General features: G+C 47.6%; 1 long non-coding RNA gene and 1 pseudogene across 1 annotated transcript; both read right to left on the bottom strand.

Moving 5' to 3' along the window:
• Window positions 1-1,779: 1,779 nt before the first annotated feature.
• On the bottom strand, window positions 1,780-2,267 carry LOC125389308 (NADH dehydrogenase [ubiquinone] 1 alpha subcomplex subunit 13 pseudogene; annotated as a pseudogene).
• Window positions 2,268-15,445: 13,178 nt separating this feature from the next.
• LOC125389368 (uncharacterized) lies at window positions 15,446-21,362 on the bottom strand. The gene is made up of 2 exons (XR_007228445.3): window positions 21,192-21,362; window positions 15,446-16,610 (listed from the first exon to the last, which is right to left on the bottom strand). It is a non-coding gene; the product is annotated as an uncharacterized LOC125389368 (long non-coding RNA).
• Between the last annotated feature and the right edge of the window lie 1,333 nt (window positions 21,363-22,695).

Raw genomic sequence — 22,695 nt, 5'->3', positions numbered from 1 at the left:
TGACAGCCATGTGTGGAGCGCCTTCCTTTCTGAGGCCCCACTACCAGGCATTGGGATCAGGCCCTGATAGACCCGCTGGGGCTTTCGCTATTCTTGAGAGAACTGTGCTACTGCCTTGCAAGGGGCAGAAGACTGAAGTTGTCTGGATTCCAGGCCCCATCCCACTGCTGTGACCTTGGAGAGGTCAGAACCAAACCCAGGCAGAGCCCTCAGCAGAGCTGCTCTGAGATTAGCTGAGATAACCACAGGCTATGCAGCTAGGCCTCTGGGCCAAGCTTAGTATAGGTCTGGCTGAGAGCTCCACGTGAGTACCAGAGCTGCCTGGAACCTTCCATACCAAGAAAGCCCATGATAGAGGGTAGTAGCTTATGAGGCATGTCAGTGTGGCTTGGGCCAGGGCCAGGGCCATGGCCAGGGCCAGAGGGCTAGTCCTCCATAAAAGTGGTCCTTGGCCTTGATTGATAGAGGGGACCCTGCCAGTTCTAGCCAGATTCCCTGGCTGTCCAGCTGTGCGACTCAGGGAAGGCGGTTCATCTTTCTGCTTCAGTTTCTTTGTCTGAAGAGTGGGTCTAAGGATAGCATGTGTTTGGTGGGGCTTCCCTGTGAACTGTACTCCCAATGCGTGGAAAGTATGTGCCAAAGGTGGGTGCCCTCTTCGGAGCTCGCTCCTATGCTTCTGGTGCCAAACCAACTCCCAAGCCTCAAAATTGCAGAGCTGGGGGCGTCTTCCATTGTTTGCAACTTAGATAGCCTGGAAGGTTCTGTCACAGAACTGAATCAAGCTCTCACTTGGCTGTCTGATTTGGTCCTCTCCTATCCCAAGACTAGGTCAGAGCCAACTACCTAGCCAAAAGCTCACAGCCTGTGTTCCGGTCTCTGGGCCCTCCCTCTTCTGCAGCAGGGAGGGCCGAGGAGGAAGTTAGTCAGAGCGAAGCTGCCTGGGGCCTCAGCAGTGGTCAAGGTGTGAAATGTGCACCTGGCTTGTCTCTACCTCCCCTCCCCCCTGTTGTTTTTCATTCTTTCACACCTCTGAGCTGTGGTTTGGGGAGCTAGGAGGCTGGGAGATAGACACCCTTGTGCCCAGTCCCTCACAGGAAAGAGGGCCCCTACACTAGGAACAAGGGCCATTTCCTTCTGTCCTCTAGCCTCCTGCTTCACATCCTCCTGAGATCCTCACAACAGACCCCTAGCCAAGCTCCCAAAATCTCCGGAGCAGCCGCATCTGCCAGCCCTAAGCCACCATGAGAGTCTGCCTAGGCAAGACCAGAGATTCTTGAAATGTCTGGGCACCTTTCCCTCACACTTCTAGGTCTTGAGGCTTTTTTCCCTTGACCCCAAATTTCCCAAGGGAAGGAACACTCAAGTCACAAGGACAAGGACAAGGGGTGGATTATGTGCAGGGTCCTTTCCTCTGCCCATAGTAGCGCAGGACCCAGGGACTGCATGGGTCAGGCATTTGGCAGCTGTGCCAAGGCTGATTCTACCTTGGGAGCTGGATGAACCCCAGCAGGGTGATACGAACATGTGACATTTGTTGATAATTTTCTCTCAGGGGCTGTGCTAAGTGGTTTGCTGTTGTTATTGTGTTAGGTTTGACATAAAGTCTATGTAGCCCAGGCTGGCTTTGCACCACTGTTAGGTCTCAAACCCTCCAAAATGGCACTGATTGTGTCCCCAAATAGCAGTCTGGGTTCAGCTCAGGCTGGACTCTGACAGGGTAAACAGAAGAATTTCTGGTGGGTAGTCAAAACCTTGTACTCAGCCTTCCTCAGAGAACCATTTTTTTTTAACTTGACTATTATTTATTGTAGGCGTCGGTGCAGACTCTATGTGTACCAGGTGAAGCCGAAGTTGGCGTTGTTCAACTCCTCCTTGGGGCGCAACCCATACAACTCGCCAGGAAGGGGCGGCACCCAGCGCGTGGTGTGGAACACAGACTCACCCACCTTCCAGTCAGGTACATCTTTCATGATGATGGCCTCCTCCTCCAGGTTCTCCCGAAGAAGCTGCAGGGTCCTCCGGTCCATTTCTGCCTGAAAGAGCGGCATGAGAGCAATCCGGGCCTCCAAGTCCTCAATCTGCAGACGCCTGCGCTCCCGGTTCCACTTCATTATTCTCCAGTAGCTGAAGAGCAAGGCCCCAATGCCCACTGCGAACATACTGTAGCCCGACAGTCCCCGGCGAGGGAGGTTCCGCTTGTAGTCTACAGGGCCGTAGCCCCCTGGTGGGGGCATGTCCTGTTTCACCTTCGACACCGCCATACTTGCAAGCTCAGAGAACCATTTCTGTTGTCAGGAGGAGTCATTACTTCACTACCTCTGGCAACCTCTGCAAAGGGGGTATCTGAGTCCCTGTTACCACACACCTGTAGCTCATACGAGTCCCCATTACCACATACCTGTAGCACACGTGAGTCCCTGTTACCACATACCTGTAGCACACGTGAGTTCCTGTTACCACACACCTGTAGCACACGTGATTCCCTATTACCACACACCTGTAGCACATGTGATTCACTATTACCACACACCTGTAGCACACGTGAGTCCCTATTATCACACACCTGTAGCACACATGATACCCTATTACCACACACCTGTAGCACATGTGATTCCCTATTATCACACACCTGTAGTACACATGATACCCTATTACCACACACCTGTAGCACACGTGAGTCCCTATTACCTTACACCTGTAGCACACGTGAGTCCCTATTACCACACACCTGTAGTACACGTGAAAGCCCCCATGCTAGCTTCCTGACTCTTCCCATCTCCCCCAAGCTGCTCTAAATTTCTTGGCTGTTTTAGCTTGCACGCCTCCCTCCAAGCAGCTACCCACCCTTTATAACTGGCAAGGCTGTCCCCACATTTTTGCTGCTTTCCCTGTCCCTGAAAGGTGGCCATGCAACTTTGGACATGCCCCCCTCAACTAGTCTCTTTCCTATGAGAGGCAGCCATGGCTGCTTTGGCCTTCCTCAAGCACCCTTTCTTTTTTCCACTCATGGAGTGTTTCCGTTCGGTGGTTTCATTGCGCCCTTATGTACAACCACCTAGCTGGCTCAAGGCATATGTTTTTGCCAAAAACTTGGTTTGTAATCCTGCATGTGAGATTTTCTTTTTCTCACCAGTGGTGAGGGACTAATTTTCCTTCCCACGTCTTTTCAATCTTCCCTGTCTTTCTAGCCTGTCTCATTTGAACTCTCTGAATGGCTGGAAAATGACTCAACTAATCAAAACTAATTTCCTACAATTCTAGCAGAGTGTGGTCTTAGCCTCGGGGGCCCTGTGCATGGTGCTGCCGCACTAGCTCTGCTGCTTAGCAGGACTGAGCTCATATTTCTCCATCCAGGCAGAAATCATCTGCATAGGCACAGACATCAGGGCTGGCTCGGCCAGAGCCCAGCTGTCCCTGTGAGGCAGTGTGCTAGGTATATGGTGAGTAAGCCCACGGATTCAGGATCAGGCTGAATTGTCTTACTGGCTCTTCCATTTACTAGCTGCAGAACCACGCATAAGAGATTTCGTCTTCCTGTGTCTTATTTTTTCCCCCTGGGTTGAAAAAGAAAAATATACTGTCTTTCTGTGTAAAGGCACTTGGGACAGTTGCCTGGCAGTCAGTCCCAGGCTCCTCTCCTGGTTGTGGCTGCTCAGCTTCCTACCAGAACTGAACACAGCCAAGAAGACAGCTTCATTTGCCTTGAGTCGCCATATGCTAAAGAATCAAAGCCTAGGTCTTCTATGAGTTTGGAATTGTGAAGGACTTTGACCTTGGGGCCTGAGTGCCATCTTGAATTCCCACACCCAAGTTTATAGGTAATGGGGTGGGCAGTCCCTCCAGACAAGGTGCCTGACAGATGCCAAGTGCAGGAAAGGCAAAGCCCAGAAACTGGGCCTTACCCCTGGACTCAGGACTAAAAACAAACTTGAGGGAAAGCCCAGGAGAACTCAACTCTAGACAAAGAACTACAGGGCAACCAAGTAATACCGAGTGTGGGAGACATCAGAGCACACCAATTGGTTATCCAATACTTACTGGTCAGCCCTGAAAACATAACGTGGAAGTAACATTACACAGAGTAGGTTGTACTTATATATTTGGGAATATATGCACACACACACACACACACACACACACACACACACACTTGTCTTCAGAAAAGCTCAATATGTGTTCTGTTCTTTAGAGACAGGAAACAAGCCCCAAGAGATTCAGTAAGTTGCAAGGTCCACAGCAAATAAATCTCAGAACCAGGATGTCAAGCCAGGCTGGCTTCAAAATCCGCACCTACCCAGCCTGTCCGGCTCTGATCAGGGAACACATTTCATCTGATGAACACTTGCTTTCAAATTCAACAGGGTTTGAAAGGCTTTTTATGTGAATTTAGGAAGAGCAGAGAGCCCTGAGTGCTGTGCCTGGCATGGGGTGCTGGGTGGGGCATTACTGGTCACTGTACAAATCGCCAGCGGGGGCCTGGGCCACAGTCAAAGCAGTTCCCTTCTGGAATCAGGAGAGCTCCTCCTGACTGCCACACTCACAGAGAGATAGAATAGGAAGAACAAGAGACTTTGGAGTGGGAACCGGAGGTGGTTACCAAGGAAACCAGCAATGTGGTGAAGCTCAAAGCTGAGCCTGGCTGGTTGGGGGAGGGGGCGGAAAAGAAAAAGGAAATTATATTATTTAAAATTCAAGTTGCTTTGGAGGATGGCTTAGGACAGCTCCCCCTGCCCCCGCCCGCACACCTGGTGGATCTCAGATTAATTTTCAGCTATTTGCTAGTGAATAGAACAGTGATTTCACGTAATTACCCCGAATATTATAAATCACAATGGCTTCTGTTCTAGCCGAGAAAGGGCTCGCATGGGAAGACGAGTAGGAAGGCAGAGCATGCTGGCATGCTGGCATGCCAGCATGCCTGCAGTCCCAGCACTTGGGAGGTGTCAGGAAGCTCAGGAATTCAAAGGCACCCTCAGCTACATAGTAAGTTTGAGGCTAGCCTGGGATCCATGAGACCCTATCTCAGAAATTAAAAAAAAAAATGAGAGAAGAGGGATAAAAAAGCAGGGAGTGAGTGAGAGGAAAGGGGTCAGGAAGAAATGTGAGTTGGGTACAGTGGTGTACACCTGTAATTCTAGCACTCAAGAAACTGAGGTAGGAGGATTTCAAGTTCTAGGCCAGCCTGGGTTACATGGCCCAGCTTGGAGGGAGGTAGGGCTAGGAAAGTGAGTTTTGGGGGTGTTAGCTGAATCAAGAGCAGAAGGAAAGGAAGAGAAGCTGACTTAGAGGTGAATCCGCAGGATGGTGATTGACCCTGACCCTGATGTGCCTTAGCGGTCTCCAGGCACATCCCTGCGAGAATGGCTCCACTGTGGTCCACGATCTTGCTCTTAGAGTGAAGCAAACTAAGGAAAGACACAGAGAGCATCCTTTTCAGATTTAAGCATGGGCATTTGGAGCTAGAGACAACAGAGAGTGATGCTTCTGTGTCTTCACAATGGCTCTTCATGTGGCTTTCTAAGTTACATTACTCAAAGGATGCGATTTACAGTAAGGGTTATGCATGAAGCAAAATTGAAAGATTAAGTAAAAGTACATGGTTTACTAGCGGCCCAGAGAGATAACTCAGTGTTTAAGAATGCAAAGGACCTGAGTTTGATTCCCAGCATCCATGTCTGACAGCTCATAGCTGTCTGTAACTTCAGCTCCAGGGGATCTGAAAGCCTCCTCTGGCCTCCTAGGGCATAAACTTGCACATGACACACACATATAATTCAAAATAAAGTAAATCCTTTAAAATGGATGTAGTTTAGTTATTTCGCTTATCTTAAAACATTTCCAGCCAGGCGATGGTGGCACGTACCTTTAATCCTAGCACTTGGGAGGCAGAGATAAGTGGATTCCTGTGAGTTTGAGGCCAGCCTGGTCTACAAAGTCAGTTCTAGGACAGCTATGGCTGTTAGATAAACTCTGTCTTGAATTCCCCTCCCTCTGAAAAAAAAAACAACCAAAAAAATAAAAACAGCCATTTCCTTGAAGCTGCTGTAGGAAGTTCTGAGTGCGTGAGGTATTGACTATGTGCTGTTGATAAGGTCCTGACCACGACAAGGACCTTAGCCTCCGATCCAGACAGAAATGGCAAAAACTTCCTCTGGACCACGTGTGGATTTTCTGTTGTAGTTTTTTGAGATAAGGTTTTTTTGTTTTGTTTTGTTTTTCCAAGACAGGGTTTCCTTGTGTAGCCTGGCTATTCTATAGACAGGCTGGCCTTGAACTCAGAGATCTGCCTGCCTCTGCCCTCGCCTCCTGAGTGCTGGGATTACAGGTGTGTGCCATCACTGCTGGGTTCCATGTGCCAATATAACAGTGTGTGCAGAAAATGTCCAGAGTAGCTTTCTCCCTGCAGAGATGTTTATGGCCTGAAGACAGCTCGCCTACAGAGCCTGCTCCTACTGAGAATGATTAGCTAATCCTACCCCTTGATCCAGCCGGCTACCACAAACCCTGCCTCTTTGTTTATCTGTATGCAATAACCTTGTCTCCTTGTTTAACTGTCTACAATAAACACCCCATGCTTGGTGAGGTTTCTTTATCTGAGAACCCAGACCACATAATCCTGGCTTTCTGTCAGAGTGTCCGTCTGTATCTTTTTTTTCATTCCCTTGCCATCCCTGTCAGGCCTGTCCCTGGAGCCTTGCTGGACTCTGAAGACTGGGAATGGAGCTCAGTTGATAAGAGCTCTTGCGTAACAGGCTTGAAGCCCTGGGTTCAGTAAGGACAGCAGAGACTGGGTCTGGTGGTACAGGCCTGTAATCCTAGCGCTGGATGCAAAGGCAAGAGGATCGAAAGTTCAAGATCATCTTCTAGTCCACCACAAACTCAAGGCCAGCCTGGGCTATTAGAGACCCTGTCTCGGCAACAGAAGCATTTCTTTTCCTTTTGTAAATGAAACCGTAAGGTTTTTTTTTGTTTGTTTGTTTTGTTTTGTTTTTCGAGACAGGGTTTCTCTGTGGCTTTGGAGCCAAAAGATCAGGCTGGCCTCGAACTCACAGAGATCCACCTGTCTCTGCCTCCCGAGTGCTGGGATTAAAGGCCTGCACCACCACTTCCCGGCTCATAAGGTGGTTTTATGAGGTTCTTTGTTTAGGTTTTGGTGTGAGAGTTGTTCTGAATATCCCTTTGTGATGCTGTCTAAGTTTCATTTGCTGTGATAAAATACCTTGATGTAAGCAATGAAGGGGAGAAAGGAATTTAGTTTTAGCTCCCAACTCCAGGTTATAGTCCATCCTAACAGGGAGTCACAGGAGCTTGAAGCAGAGAGAATGAGTGCAAGCAGGCTCACTAGTACTCAGCTCACTTTCTCCGCTTTTATACAACCCAGAAGAAGCCAAAGCTAGGGGATGGCACCACCCACAATGGACTGGATCTTCCCACATCAATTAAGACAGTAATCAAGACATTCCCCGCCGCCAGAAACACCCACAGACCAACCTTATCTAGAGAATGGCTCATTGAGAGACTCTTCAGTGTGACTCTAGAGTGTGTCAAGTTGACAATTAAAACTGATTGCCACAGATGTCCTTAGGAAAATATACTTCTCTGGAGCGGACAAATTTGCCTTTGTCAGTTCTGTGAAAGTCTACTCGTCCCAGCAGAAATGGGCTGGAAAGATGACTCAATGGTTAAGAGCACATATTGTTCTTGCATGGGACACATAGGATGGTTTGATAAACCAGCACGCATCAGGCAGCTCACAACTACCTGTAACGCCAGTTCCCGAGGATCCAATGTCCCTCTGACTTCCTCCTCTTACATTGACATACACTAAATAATACTTTTTAAAAAATGTAAACTAGATCCCAGGGCCAAGGGCCTTTTCTTTAATTTGGGTTGTCTCTTCCCCCACCCTCATTCTCACAACAGTCTCACATAACCCGGGCTGGCTTCAAACTCCCTGTATCAGGAATAATAAAAACTCAGATACAGATATTGGGGTTTAATCTGAAGATCAGAAAAGCAAAGCAGCCAACCACTGGTTCTTACCTCTACCTCAGACCAAAATGGGTGATCCTGCCTCCATGAATACTCAGATTGAGACTGAGAGTTGTCTCCTCCCATTTTCTATTGCTCTCTAGTGCTGGGATTAAAGGTATGCACAACCACCCACTGCCCGGCCTCTATGGCTAACTAGTGTGGCTGTGTGCCACCAATGCCTGGCCCGTATATGGCTGACTAGTGTGGCTGCTTTGCACTCTGATCTTCAGGCAAGCTTTGTTTATTAAAACACAAATAATATACCACTATAACTCCCTATGTAGCCAAAGATGACCTTAAATTTCTGATGTTCTTGCCTCCACTTTGAAGTGTTGGGGTCATAGATAAGCATCACTGTATCAAACTATTTTCTCAATCTTTCTGTCTGCCTTAGGAATGGCAGTGTAGCTCCTGCCACACTACATGCAGGATCTGTCGTCATTCCCCAGCTCCACCAATTAGGAAAAGTCAGTGTTGATGCCCACCAGAAGACCAGATCAGTGCCTTGTCCAGTCGTCATCAGAGAGGCTTCCTCTGGCAGCAGGTAGGAGCGGATGGAGAGACCCACAGCCAGACATTATGTCTAAATTGGAATCTAAATCGGAAGTTGCCATTGGGTCCCTCCCCTCGGAGGTTGGGAAACACAGTGGAAGAGGGGGAAGAAAGATTGTAGGAGTAAGAGGGGATGGAGGGCATCAGGAGAACATGACCCACAAAATCAACTAGGTAGGGCTCATATGGGCTCAGAGACTGAAGCAACAATCTCGGGGCCTGCATGGGTCTGTACCAGGTGTAATGATCTGTTCTGTCTCTTTAAGAGACAAGCCACGCCCACTCTCTCCCCCATCCACTAAGGCAGGCCAATTTTCCTTCCTGCTTGCAGCCTGAGTCTCTTTCCCCTCTCCCTCTCGAAGACCAGCCACCACTCGGGGACCTGCAGCCATCTCTGCCTGGGACTGGCTGCTCTCAGGACCCCCTGCCCACTGCCTGCTGCCACATGGCCCACTATCACAGCTTCAACTACTCGGGGTTCCTGCAGCATTTTTTAATAATCCATTTCATTGGTGCCATGCTGCAGGATCCCCAGTGGCTGCAGCATCAGAAACACTGCAGGTCCCTGAGTTGGGGCAGGCAGTGGACCCCAGAGCAGCCAGTCCCAGGCAGGTCTCAGAAGGTGGCTGGTGCCAGGCAGCAGGTGAGAGACAGATGGAGAGGCATGCCATGCAGAGTGAGGTTGTATATTTATTAAGTGGGTTATGGAAGGGAAGAGGGAGAAGAAGAGCAGAGAGAGGGAGAGAGGCGGGAGAGGGAAAAGGAAGGAGACTCAGGCTGAAAGCAGGAAGGAAGATCTGCCTGCCTCAGCAGATGGGGAGGGAGTGGGCATGGCTTGTCTCTTAAAGAGACAGAACAGATCATTAAATCAGGTCCTCTGGGTATATGTTGTGGCTGTTAGCTTGGTGTATGGTGGGACTACTAACTGTGGGAATGGGTATGTGAGTATGCCCCTGACTCTTGCCTGCCCTTGGGACTCTTTTCCTCTTGTTAGGTTGCCCTCTCCAGCTTCAATGTAAGGGCTTTTGCCTTGCCTTATTGTATTTTGTTTTGTTTCTCTTAGAGACCTGCTCCTTTCTGAAGGGAGATGGAGGGAGAGTGGATTGGGGAAAAGGGGAGGTAGGGGGATCTGGGAGGAATGCAGGGAGGGAAAACTGTGGTCAGGGTGTATTGTATGAGAGAAGAATCTATTTTCAATAAAAAATAAAGTTAAAAAAGAGAGAAAAATCAATGTTTAGCCTCATTATGCACATTAGGGATGAAAACAAAGTAACTTCCTCCTGGGTTGGTTTGACCAAGAGGAAACCCAAATTTGAATTCTCCATGTCTTTCCCTATGTCTTCCATCTTTCTGTAGTTGGTGGTTTCTGGCGTGTCTGTTATGTGCTCCAGATCTGTCTGTTTCTGTGTATTGTGCCTGTTGGTCTGAATCTGCACCTGTCCGGAACAAAGGGCTTTGCTCTGTGTTTATTGACCAGCATAGAAAACATGGCATGGGAATGAAGTATTCTTTAAGAAATCTTTCACAGAATTTTTACAAGGAACTAAGTTACCCTCACCTTACCCAGAATAACATCCACAAACACAAACTGATGCTTTCAGCCTATCCACACGGGGCTCTCAACATTCCTAGTGTATTTGTTGGACATGGTTGCTTTTCAAATTGTTGACTACTTTTAGCAAATGATTACAACACATATATAATATTCTGGGTCAGAGACATAAAAGAGAACATAACTCAAGATTGCAGCTATGTGTTAGTTTAGGATGTAAAAGCTGATTGCATGGGAAATTCCAGGCATAGTGGGTTGGTTACATTGTTCTCTTAAACGTAAGCTGGCTGGGTGCACAGTTGGCTAGCAGGTTAAATATATAGCCTTAAATGATCTCAAGGCATATTATGAACTTGACTACAGTCTGGCAATAGTTCAGTCTCTTTGGAGTTAAGAGCTATTGTCAGAAAAATGCGTCCCCGCAGCGTTAGTCTCCAGCTTACTTGGCAAAGCATTTTCTCTTTCTCGCCAAAGCCTATGTCTGTTTCTTTTCATGACGTCAAAATGCAAGCTGTCTGCAGGACACATCTCAGCAGACATCAGTGAACACTAGTCAGAACATGGAGGTTGGTTGCTGGCCTGTCCATCAAGGTCCTCCATGATCTGGCCCCAGCTGCCTGCCCAGCACAATTTCTCACTCTGCTCTCTACCCACTCTATTCTACTCACAATGGGCTCCATGGCATTGGAAATCTGTTCCTATATTCCACTGCTTGGTTGGTGTCTGTTTCAGTCCCACCAGCTCCTCAGAACTCAGAGATACAGTTCAGAGCCTCAAAGACACAAATAGTTGTTTTAGATGGACTCTGTGGCTCTTTGTTCAAGGGCCAAGTGTGATAGGGCAGGCCAGAGGTGAGGAGACCCAGGGGAGGAACAGGCAGTCTCAGTACTGTATACTGCACTGTGGGGCAAGTTCCTTGACTAAAAGTGCCCTTGCCCTCTGATTTTCTGATTTCTAGCCTTTGAATGCTCTCATTCCTTGATTCTTCTGAGTATCAGCAAGCAAAAATAGAAAGTCCAAGTCAGGTTCTGTGAATTACTCTGTCCTTGCAGGAATGAAGATATTCTATGGAGACATCTGTGCCTCTTCCTTTGACTGTCAGAAATTGTAATTTCCCTAGGAATCTTATGCTAGGAGAAGGAAAAGGTTGAAGCCTTGAGCCAGTCAAAGGAAGAGGAGATAGTCTTGTAGGCAGAGATTTCCCACAGTTCTGATGACTTCAGATCACCCTGCGGAGAAGTTGGAGGGAACCAAGTGAGTGCTTGTCTGTAGACTTTCTCTGTTCCACCAGTCAGTTCCCAATAACCACACAGAGACTTATCACTTATAAATGCTTGGCCAATAGCTTAGGCTTGTTACTAACTAGCTCTTACAACTTAAATTAACCCATATATTTAAATTTATGTGCTGCCATGTGGGTCATGGCTTGTTACCTCATTTTCTGCACATCCTGCTTCCTCTGCATCTGGCTGGTATGTCACTCTTCTTTATCCCCACTCTTCTGTCCTCAAGTCCTACCTAACCTCCACCTGCCTAGTTATTGGCTAGTTAGCCCTTTATTAAACCAATGAGAGCAACACATATTTGCAGTGTACAAAAAGACTGTTCCACAGCAAGTGCTGATGGGCAGAATCACATCTTGATCAGGACTGCTTAGTTATTCATACCTCTGGCCTCCACTTACACCTAGACTTCATGTCAAGACCACGGAAGGTGAACTTGGGGGTCACTGAACCTCTTTATTTGTCCTTCTTTCCAATGGTGCCACATTGATCTTTCTTTTCAGCTTCACACTTTGTCTGTTTAATTGACCTATTGAAAATGCATGGCCCAGCCTAGGCTCTGACCCTAACAACTCCAGTAATAAACCAAACGTAGGACATGCATGGCATGTATGTTAATGGACTGTTTTTGGAGTCAGGCCTGGTATTCAGTCCCCATGTTAGTAGTTATGTGGTCCTTGCTCTCACCTGCAAATGTAAATCAGCTTGTGAAGCATCTGCCCTTGTTTGGTCACCCACTCTGGAATGCCCATCCCTCTCTATACCTTTAACCTGGTTTATATTCCTCATAGCTTGCTTAACCATCTGCTGGCTGCGCTTATTTAGATCATTTAGATTTTGGTTTGGTTTGGTTTCACACTGTAGCCTGAGTGGGTCTTGAACTCGCTATATAGCCCAGGTTGACCTTGAACTTGTTGTGCTTTTTCTGCTTCAGCATCTGGAGGGATGGCATTACAGATGTGAGCCACAATCCCAGCTTCTGCTTGCTAGAACACAGACAAATAAAGGGGAAAGCTGAGAAAGGAGATGAATTCAGTGTGGCAGTATTAGGAAGGACAAAGTGGTTCACCCCTGTAAGATTCCACAACTCGACGACTTGAAGAGACCAGGCCATTCCATGCTACACCTTCCCTGGGACAGAATTAAGAAATTAAGAATCTGTATTTGCTGTGGCCTAACAGTAGCCCCTGTTTATGGTCCTGACCAGTACCTGACTTTTCCCTGCTTCTTTTCTTTTCTTTTCTTTCTTTCTTTCTTTCTTTCTTTCTTTCTTTCTTTCTTTCTTTCTTTCTTCCATCTTTCCTTCCTTCCTTCCCTTTTTTTTCATTTTTTTTCAAGACAGAGTTTCTCTTGTAGCTTTGGAGACTGTCCTGAAAGTAGCTCTTGTAGACTAGGCTGGCCTCAAACTCATAGAGATCCACCTGCCTCTGCTTCCCAAATGCTGGGATTAAAGGTGTGCACCACCACCGCTTGACGAGATCATAATTTTAGTGTGTGTGTGTGTGTGTGTGTGTGTGTGTGTGTGTGTGTGTGTGTGTAGTGCTGGGGATGAAACACAGGGTATTTTACATTTTAAATACATGCTTTGCTTTCAGATACCCATGATTTAGAGTTTTTATTTGTTTTTAGTTTTTGAGACAAGGTTACATTATGTGGCTGGGCTAGTCTTGACCCAAGATTTGGGGCTTTTAAATTTCTATATTTTCAATGCCTCAACTTTTTTTTTCCTCCAGCAAGGCTGTGCACCAGTTGAACCTCCCCTAAACAGTGTTAACAACTGGGGACTAAGTCTTCAAAGTCTTAAGACTGTGGGGGAAATTTTCACTCAAACCGCGACAACACCTTACCCCAAGTGGCCAGTGTCATGAAGCACAAGTAGTACTAGGAAAATTTTGACTGCCAGGTGGTGGTGGTGCATGCCCTTAATTCCAGTACTCTGGAGGCAGAAGCAGGTAGATCTCTGAGATCCAGGCCAGCCTGGTCTACAGAGCAAGTTCCAGAACAGCCAGGGCTACACAGAGAAACCTTGTTTCAGAAAAAAAATAAAAAGAAAATAAAAAGAAAGAAAGAAAGAAGAAAGAGAAAGGCAGGAAGGCAGGAAGGCAGGAAGGCAGGAAGGCAGGAAGGCAGGAAGGCAGGAAGGCAGGAAGGCTTTGACCTAACGAGATAATAAGCTGTCCACCTCTTATGTACTTAAAGATGAATGGCCCCACAAGTGGTCCACAAGATAAGATGTAGTCACTTCTCTCAACTGATATAAAAGCCCCCTCTCTCTCTCAAGGGTGTGACTCTCTTTCTCTGGGAGCTCTCCCACTGTCTTTCTGTCAGTGCCTCAACTTTAAAGTGCCCATTCAGTAAATAAATATTTATTTATGTACTCAGTGAAGATTTTTGTCACTTTCTCTGTGTGTGTATGTTTATGATTGGGTATATGTGCATATATGTGCTAATGTATGTGGTAGCCAGAGGTCAGCTTCAGGTGTCATTACTCAGGTGTTGTCCATCTTTTTTTGAGACAGTGTCTCTTACTGACCCAAAATTCACCTAAGTAAACTAGGCTGGCTAGCCAGTGAGCCCTGGGGATCAGTCTCTCTGCTTCCCCATGCTCAAGGTACATACCACCATACCTGGCATTTTATTTTATTTCAGTTTTTTGAGACAATGTTTCTCTGGAACTCGTTCTGTAGACCAGGCTGGCCTTGTACTCACAGAGATCCACCTGCCTCTGCCTCCCAAGTGCTGGGATTAAAGACGTTCATCCCCATCACCCGGTACACCGGACAACAATTGTTTCATGTAGATTCTGGGGATGGAAAGCAGGTCTTCAGGCTTGCAAAGTCAAATCCTTTACCAGTTGAACGCCACCTCCCCAGTCATTTTGTTGATTTTTTGAGAGAGGGCCTCTTTCTGTATTCAAGGCTAGCCTAGAATTTACTATGTGGCTCAGTCTGGCCTCAAAATTGTGGCAATACTCATGCAACAGCCTTTCAAGTGCTGAGATTACAGGTATGAGATTCCACACTGGGCTCATGAGTTTTTGTTGACTGAGTTTGAAAATGGACGAATGAATGAGTACGTGCTATACATAGAAGCATTCAGCAACTCTCCTGCATGGAAATCCTGTGTGCCTGCAGTACTGCGAGCTTGCTTCATGGCTGCTGGTTAGGACTGGACCCAGCATAAGGTCTGTTCTAGGGGGCAACTAAGCCCTTTTAGTTCACTGGATTAGCTCCCTAAGGCTGCCGTAACAAACTACCTCAAACAAGGCAGCAGAACACAATGGAAACATTCGCTCCCAGTTCTGGAGGCCAGAAGTCCAAAACCAAGTGTTGACGGGGGTGCACGTTCTCCTGAGTATGAAAATTCCAGACCAGATGCTGTTCAAGTCATGCCCACTTGCAGCCCCCTCCAGCTCCATCCTTATAGCTGATTCTAGAATTCCTTCTGCTGAAGGTAGCCTGTCTATGAGTCTGTAAACAGACCCATAGGTGCCCAGATCCCAGGAGGCACCAAAGGCTACAGATCTTAGGTTGCCAGACTCCCTGGGACATCAGAGGGGTACCAGTGGCGGTGTATCCTTCGAGTCACATATTTCTTCCTTGGAATTCTGTCCCCCTCTCCCTGCTGCTCAGGAACTAGGGACAACATGGCTGCAGGCTCATGCTGTGAAACCTCACCATTTCTCTGAACCCTTTAAGAAGGAAGCCCCCCACCTTGCCTTGTGGGGATGAACTTTCCTCAGAGTCCCCACGGGAAAGTTGGCTGCCCATGGTGTTAATGACTCGTTTAATAAATTCCTTACCCAAAAGAACAATCCATTTCAGTATCTCCATTGAGCTCCCTAAACAAGACCTTCCTAGAGGAGGCCCATCCTGGGCTCCTTCCATCTCTCACTGCCTCCCTCCAGCTTCTGCTCCTCATCTTTACGATGACTGCCCTCTCCTCTCAATAGCATTTAAGGCCCATCCAGAAAATTCCAGAGGGTCCCGCCATCTCAAAGTCTTTAATTACTTCTGTAAACATGTTCTTTCTTTAGAATTTATTTTATTATTTTATAGACATGGGTATTTTGCTTGCATGTATTTCTGTGAACCGTATGCATGCCTGGTGCCCAGGGAGGCCAGAAGAGGGCATTGGATCCCCTGAAACTGTCATTATGGATGGTCGTGATGTGGTTCTGAGTGCTGGGAATGGAACCTGGATCCTCTGAGAGAAGCCAGTGCTCTTAATAGCTGAACCATTTTTCCAGCCACAAGATCCCATTTTTTTCAAATAAAGTATAATTCGTGGTTTAAGGAGGTTGAGACCAAATATATGTCAGGGAGCCCATGAGTGCCAGCCCGTTGCTAACTGCTCTACGTTTTTACAATTCCTAGATGCTTACTGCAGCTTATATTTTGACAAATGGTGAGTTGAAGGGAGTGGGATTGTAGAGGATGATGTGGGTAGGGATAGAGGAGAGTTTAGGAATGAATGGCTTGAAAATTCAAATGAATCCTACATTTGCCAGGCTGGTTGCAGAATGGGAGAGAGGGGGCTGGGTATTGACTGAGCTCTGCTGATTCTTTTTGTGTGTCAAGGACTGGGACCACCGCAGACAAAGACATGGAGAGGCAATTATGTTTGATGGAGAGTAATGACTATACTGTGCTTCTGGGTCATTGGGCCCTGGGTCGGCTGGGTTTGGTGGCTTTCAAGAGCTCTCCAGGTAATTGTCATGTACATGGAGAACAGAAAACCACTAGACAATAGCAGTCTAGGAAAGACAATTTCACAACAGCTGTTAATGCAGATTATCTTTAAGAGTAGTAACAAAGTTCATAATGTTGACATCAATAATTAACCCTCTTGACCGTCTTGGTGAACTAATAATGAAGTAAAAGACCCAGAGGCGGTGGCTGCCAATAAGAGAAGGTGCTTTCTGTAGGTGCAGCAACTGGCAGAAGCTCGCTGCCTGAGCAAAAGAGACCCAGCAGACGGGGATGATAAAGGGAAATGGGTTGGAGATGATTTGGGCCAGAACCAGAGGACAGAAGTCATTCTTAAGTTTCTTCCCTGCTTGCCTGCAGCAGCATTACAATTGTCGAACAGATGATAACACAATATCCAGAAAATGTACATGGCCAGTTAACTGGGGGAGTTTCAGCACTGTGAGACATCTTTTCCTGGGAGGTAGTGCCTCTTCTGACCTAGAGGTAAACAGAAAGACAAGGAAAGAAGCCCTGCTTTAGTTGATTCTAGATGTAGTAGGCACATATGTTTGAATACTTGGTCCCTAGTTGGTAGAACTGCTTGAGAAGGATTACGTGTGATATTACTGCAGGAGGTGTGTCCCTGGGAGTGGGCTTTGAGCTTTCAAAGTGCTCACCAATTCTCAGTGTATTCTCTCTGCCTCCTGCTCCACCACCATTGTAATGATTGTTGTGTCTCTTGAAGAGACAAGCCACGCCCACTCCCCCCCATCCACTGAGGCAGGCTGATCTTCAGCTTCCGGCTTGAGCTCTCTCTCTTTCCATCTTCCTCTCGGGGAGGCAGCTTCTGCCTCTCTCCCCACTTCTCCCCTTCCCCCACTTCTGTATCTCTCTTCTCTCTCTCCCCCCACTCTCTTGTTTCTCCTCTCTCTCTCTCTCTCTCTCTCTCTCTCTCTCTCTCTCTCTCTGCTCTTCTCCCCTTCTCCCTTCCCCCTCCATAACCCTCTGAATAAATATCTAACCTCACTCTGCATGGCGTGCCTATCCATGTCTCTGTCTCCTGCCCGCCCACCACGTGTCTCCCTGCCTGGGACCAGCCACTGCTTGGGGACCAGCAGTCATCTCTGCCTGGGACTGGCTGCTCTCAGGGCCCACTGCCTGCTGCCACATGGCCCGCCACCACCGCTTGGGGACCTATAGCATTTCTGCTGCCTGCTGCTGCTGGGGATCCTGTAGCATTTTTAATTTTTCCATTACATTTGGTGCCGTGACTCGGATAGGGCCTCCTTTCCCGAACCTCTCTCCCAGGGTCAGAATCCGAAACCAGGTATTTTTTTTTCCACAACCACATGTTCCATATGCCTCAGCGAGATTTCTACAATGTAATTTATACTCATACCACTGGCTTTGATTGGTAAGTTTCCCCCATTCTGCTATGGTTGCTTCCCTCAGCTTAAATTGTGTTTGGAATTGCTCGGGGCCAATCCACCTATGACTGGGGGCCCAGGGTCCCTCAGATCCTTCTTTCTCTCTTTTTTTCCATTTCTTTTCTTTTTTTTTCTTCACCATAATAGACCACTCAGAGCGGTCTCTGGCCTCTCTGGCTTCCGAGTCACCCTGACCAGATCCAGCCAGGCCATAGCACCCCACCCGGGGTCAGGGGACACTCGGCTCATGGGTCCTGCGGTGTTCTTGCCGATTTGCACTCTGCCTATAGGGGGAGACATCCTGTTATAGGCCTTGTGGTGTAGCTGTTTCGCAGGTTTTCACAATTTCAGCTGTGGGTAACAAGCCATCCATGTCCATCCCCCTTGAGAGGGAAGCCTTTTAGAGGCCCCAAAACCCCAGCCTTACTTCTTCATCTCTTACCCTCACTCTGCTGGTGTCCCGCCAGCTCCACTTTTATGGGGGCTTTCTAACTACTGTCTGCGGGAGCTTTCTAACTACTGTCAATGCACAGGCAAATGGACCCTGCCATGGTTATTGCTGCCAACAAGATTGGTCAGATCACGAGGCGGCTTTTTTCAATCCCAGCCTTTTGCACCCTGTCGTGGCTTGTGGCATGGTGTGACTTTTTCAGTTCTAGCCTTTTGCTTCCTGCCACGGCTTGTGGCATGGTGACTTGTGGCATGGTGGCTCAGCGACAGGGCGGATCATGCCTCTAGGTCTCTTATTATTAAGCTTAAAATCCCTGCAGCTCAAAAATTGTGGATTTTCCATACAACATGTGACTGATGCCATTTTGACTAAGGTCAGATGACTTCACCACATATTAACTGAGTGGCTTTTCCATTCAACCTGTGACTGCTGCCATTTTGACTGGGGTCAGGTGATTTCGCCGCCATCTTGGCTGAGAGCCAGGTCAGGTGACCAAGTTCCATCATCTTTACTGAGGTATTACCTGCCTGGTTCCCCAGTGTTAACTCTGTTACATGGGTGACCTTACTGCCATCTTAACTGAGAGCCAGGTCAGGTGACCAAGTTCTACCATCTTTACTGAAGCATGCCCTGTCTTGTCCCCCAGTTTACTTATGTTTTTTTTTCACTAAATTCCTCTTGTTGACTCTGTTTCATGTGTTTTGTGCAGTGGCATGCCTTTGGTAGACATCCACTTTGCCCAATTCCTGTTCACTCTACTGCTTCTGTGGAAAACCTCTGGCCAGAAAGAACACAAACATCCTTGTCAATTACAGACCACAAGGAAGTTCCCATATCAGTCAGGGGGAGTAAGGACAGCTGGATCACAACAACTCCCCCGTTTTATTTTAAAATATCTTGCCTGTCGTGGGGAATAGCCCTCTAATATTCCCTGTCTTAGGTGATATCCTGCCCCCAATTATTGCCTGTCCGTGGCTACCCAGACACATAGCCCTAAACCATGTATCCCCAGGACTGACAACGCCAACGAGCCAGACCAGTGCTGCAATCATCTAGCATGCACTGAGTGGTAAAATTAACAAAAGCAGTATTCCAAATCCCTTTCATATGATGGTTGAGTTCCATAACAGTAGCAGAAGCATGCAATACAGTGCTATAAGTAACACACGTTGAAAAGTCCAAAGATAGTCCACTTGCTCCTGAACCAGAGCCACTTGTTGGTTTAAGGTCAATACCACGCCAGCACGGTCTGGAACCACAAGTCTTGGTGGAGGGTGTCCAGGTTGAATGAAATCCACAGAGCACGAGGTTGAGGTGAAACAGCAGCTTTTTTATTGTTCTGCTGGGGCTAACTTTTATACCATGGCACCAAATGGGGAGGGGGCTGCGAAGGGACTGTCACCTGACCCAAGGAGGGACTCTCACCTGACCCCAGTAGGGGTCAAGGACTGAACACATGCACTCAACCTTCACCTGTCCCCAGTAGGGACTGTCACCTGACCCCAGCAGAGATCAAGGAATAATCATGTGCACTCAAACTTCCTTATCCAACTCCAGGAGCAGAGGGAAGTTATGATTCTTTGCAGATAAGCACCTCAAATGGGGGCAGGGAGATATAACTCGGGGTAGCAATTCCCACAGGTCAATATGCCCAATTGAATATGTTCACTAAGATTTTTGAATGTCCAAAGCATTGCTGACTCTTTCAGCCAGCTGGTTGACAGTCTCAGCCATCTGCACAGTCTGGGAGAGAGCAATTACGGCAGCAATATCTGAGGTGGCAGAGATAGCAATAACGGCAATCACAGCTGCGGTGATTCCAAGGTCTCTCTTCTGCCAATCTTCTATGGTCCAGCACTTGTTGCCATATTTGCTGATACTCCTGACACCGCCGTGGTGTCCCCCAGGCCAGGCACTGACTGGGCCAGGGCAACATGCCTAGCAAAGCTCCACTCCAGCTGCCTTCTGGTCCTAGACGCACTCTCTCTGGGTCCAAATTGCTGAATGGAGCGGAGCAGAACTCAGGGAAGCAGGCTCGCTGCTCCTGCTCCTGAACCATTGAAGGGACCCCACTTTAACAATCTGGAATTTGGGCATCATGAAACTGTCTGGCTACTTCCTGCTGAGTGGGGGTGCTGCATTCTTAGGGATGTTATTCCTTTTGATCTCTGGTCCCTTTAAGGGACAAGCCACACCCTCTCCCAGCGACTTCTGACCTCTCCTCGCCATCTTGGCCTCTTTCCTTTCTTTCTCTTGGCGTGTGCACACGTGTTTTCCCATCTCTTTTCTCTCTCTCCCTTTCTCTGTTTCTGTCTTTCTTTCTCTCCCTCTCCTTCTCCCTCTCCCTTTCTTTCTCTTCCCCCTCCCCTTTTTCTCCATAACCCTGAATAAATATTTTAATCTCATTTTGCATGTCCATGTCTCTGTCTCCTGCCTGCCTGCCCACAGCCAGCTCTGCTGCTCGCTGTGAGGAATCTGCACCTCTCTGGCAGCCTCTGCCTGGCTCGCAGCTGCTCTGCGAATCCACTGCCCGGGTATCTTGGACAGACCACATGGATGGGCATGCCACCAGCATTTTTTAAGGAATATTAGGGGGTATTTTACATCAACATTTCAGGGGGTCTCGGTGATTCAAACCACATAAATTTGCAATGACTCCACATGTTCTCATCCTCTGTGGAGATAAAAGCAGAACCTCTTTTCCAAAGCATCAAATCCTTAGGCCCATATTTTAAAGTCAAAATACCTTTCTTATCAGTTCCCAGAATCAAATGTCTTTCTCCAGTTCAGAACACAAAAGACAATACAATCAACACAATAACATACATCTGTACACATTCTATCTTTTTGAGACCCTCAATTCACCCTCCTGCCTTCTCTTTACTGGCCAGTCTTCTAGAGGGCATCCCTCAGAGTGTCTCTGGGGATGAAGAAATACATACTCCTTTTAATCTGACTTGGCTTGTTCCCAGTCTGGAACATTTAAACCCCCTCTCATAATAAACCAGGGGCTAACTTGACCTATTGTTTGTATAAAATCTTTGACTGTCTTCCTTGTTACTTCCATGCCTTGTTGCTTTAAGAGTTTCAGTTACTTTTTGAGACCTTTCAATTCACCCTCCCACCTCTTCTTTATACTTGCTAGTCTTTTGGAGGGTGTCCTTCAGAGTATCTCTGGGGATGAAAAATAAAACACATTACCTTCCCCAATACACTCCTCGGATGGAGCGACCCCGTTCACAAATCCCCACTTTCCAGATCTCAATGGAACCTCCACTTTGCAGCGCCAGCCATGGCAACTGTAGTTCTTCTGAGCGAGGGATATCGGGATTAACACGCAACACAACTTCAGGTTTTGCAGACAAGCCTCTATTCCACTTTCTCACACAGTATATATAGCCCTCAGCAGGGGAGGCTGAGCCAGCAAAAGCAGGAAGCTCATCACCTTAACTCAATGGCTTAGAGGTAAACATCCTTAGAAACATTGCTGAAAACAACAGATTGTTCCTGTTTTTGTTCCTGTTTTCAACCAACCACAAGAGTGCAAAACAGATCAAGTGGGGGTGCGAAGGCCTGTCCTCTAGGGACCCAACACTGTTTATACAATGTTTATGTCTAAAACTTCTGTTTTCACAAGCCCAAAGAATTCTTGTGAGTTCCAGGGTCCGAATCGAAGGATCCACCTTAAACAGGTCAGATACACCCTCCTTGATTCCCTGGCCCTAAAAAAAATTTTTTTTTCTTATTTAACTTTGTCCTCTGTTCTGTCAATATGTTAACCAGGTGTAAGAGACACCAGACATTTCCATGCCACAAACACTGAACAGGAGCAAAGAGACCAACTATGCCAGGATGTGGCCAGCACCCAGCCTTCTCAGGTCCCCCCCAAAGATGACTTCCATAAATAAGCCGGAAGCAGTCTTGAGGATCCACCGACCCAATTTCTTCAACCTGTGGTGCCTAATCTTCCACTTTTTATTATAAAAAAGAGATGGGAATGTAATGATTATTCTGTCTCTTTAAGAGACAAGTCATGCCCACTCCCTCCCCCATCTGCTGAGGCAGGCTGATCTTCAGCTGCTGGCTTGAGCTCTCTCTCTTTCCATCTTCCTCTCGGGGAGGCAGCTTCTGCCTCTCTCCCCACTTCTCCCCTTCCCCCACTTCTGTATCTCTCTTCTCTCTCTCTCCCCACTCTCTTCTTTCTCCTCTCTCTCTCTCTCTCTCTCTCTCTCTCTCTCTCTGTCTGCTCTTCTCCCCTTCTCCCTTCCCCTTCCATAACCCTCTGAATAAATATCCAACCTCACTCTGCATGGCGTGCCTATCCATGTCTCTGTCTCCTGCCCGCCCACCACGTGTCTCCCTGCCTGGGACCAGCCACTGCTTGGGGACCAGCAGTCATCTCTGCCTGGGACTGGCTGCTCTCAGGGCCCACTGCCTGCTGCCACATGGCCCTCCACCACTGCTTGGGGACCCACAGCATTTCTGCTGCCTACTGCCACCAGGGATCCTGCAGCATTTTTAATTTTTTCATTACAACCATGGACTCTAACCCCTGAAACTGTAAACCCAATTAAGCACTTTCTTTTGTAAGTTCTCTTGGCCGTGATTTATTTTATTTTATTTTTGGCTTTTGAGACAGGGTTTCTCTGTGTAGCTTTGTAGCCTGTCTTGGAACTAGCTCTGAAGACCAGGCTGGCCTTGAACT

Source organism: Myodes glareolus, chromosome X (genome assembly GCF_982192425.1).
Source record: "Myodes glareolus chromosome X, mMyoGla1.1, whole genome shotgun sequence".
Taxonomy (NCBI): Eukaryota; Metazoa; Chordata; class Mammalia; order Rodentia; family Cricetidae; genus Myodes; species Myodes glareolus.
This window is presented reverse-complemented; position numbering and strand designations above follow the sequence as displayed.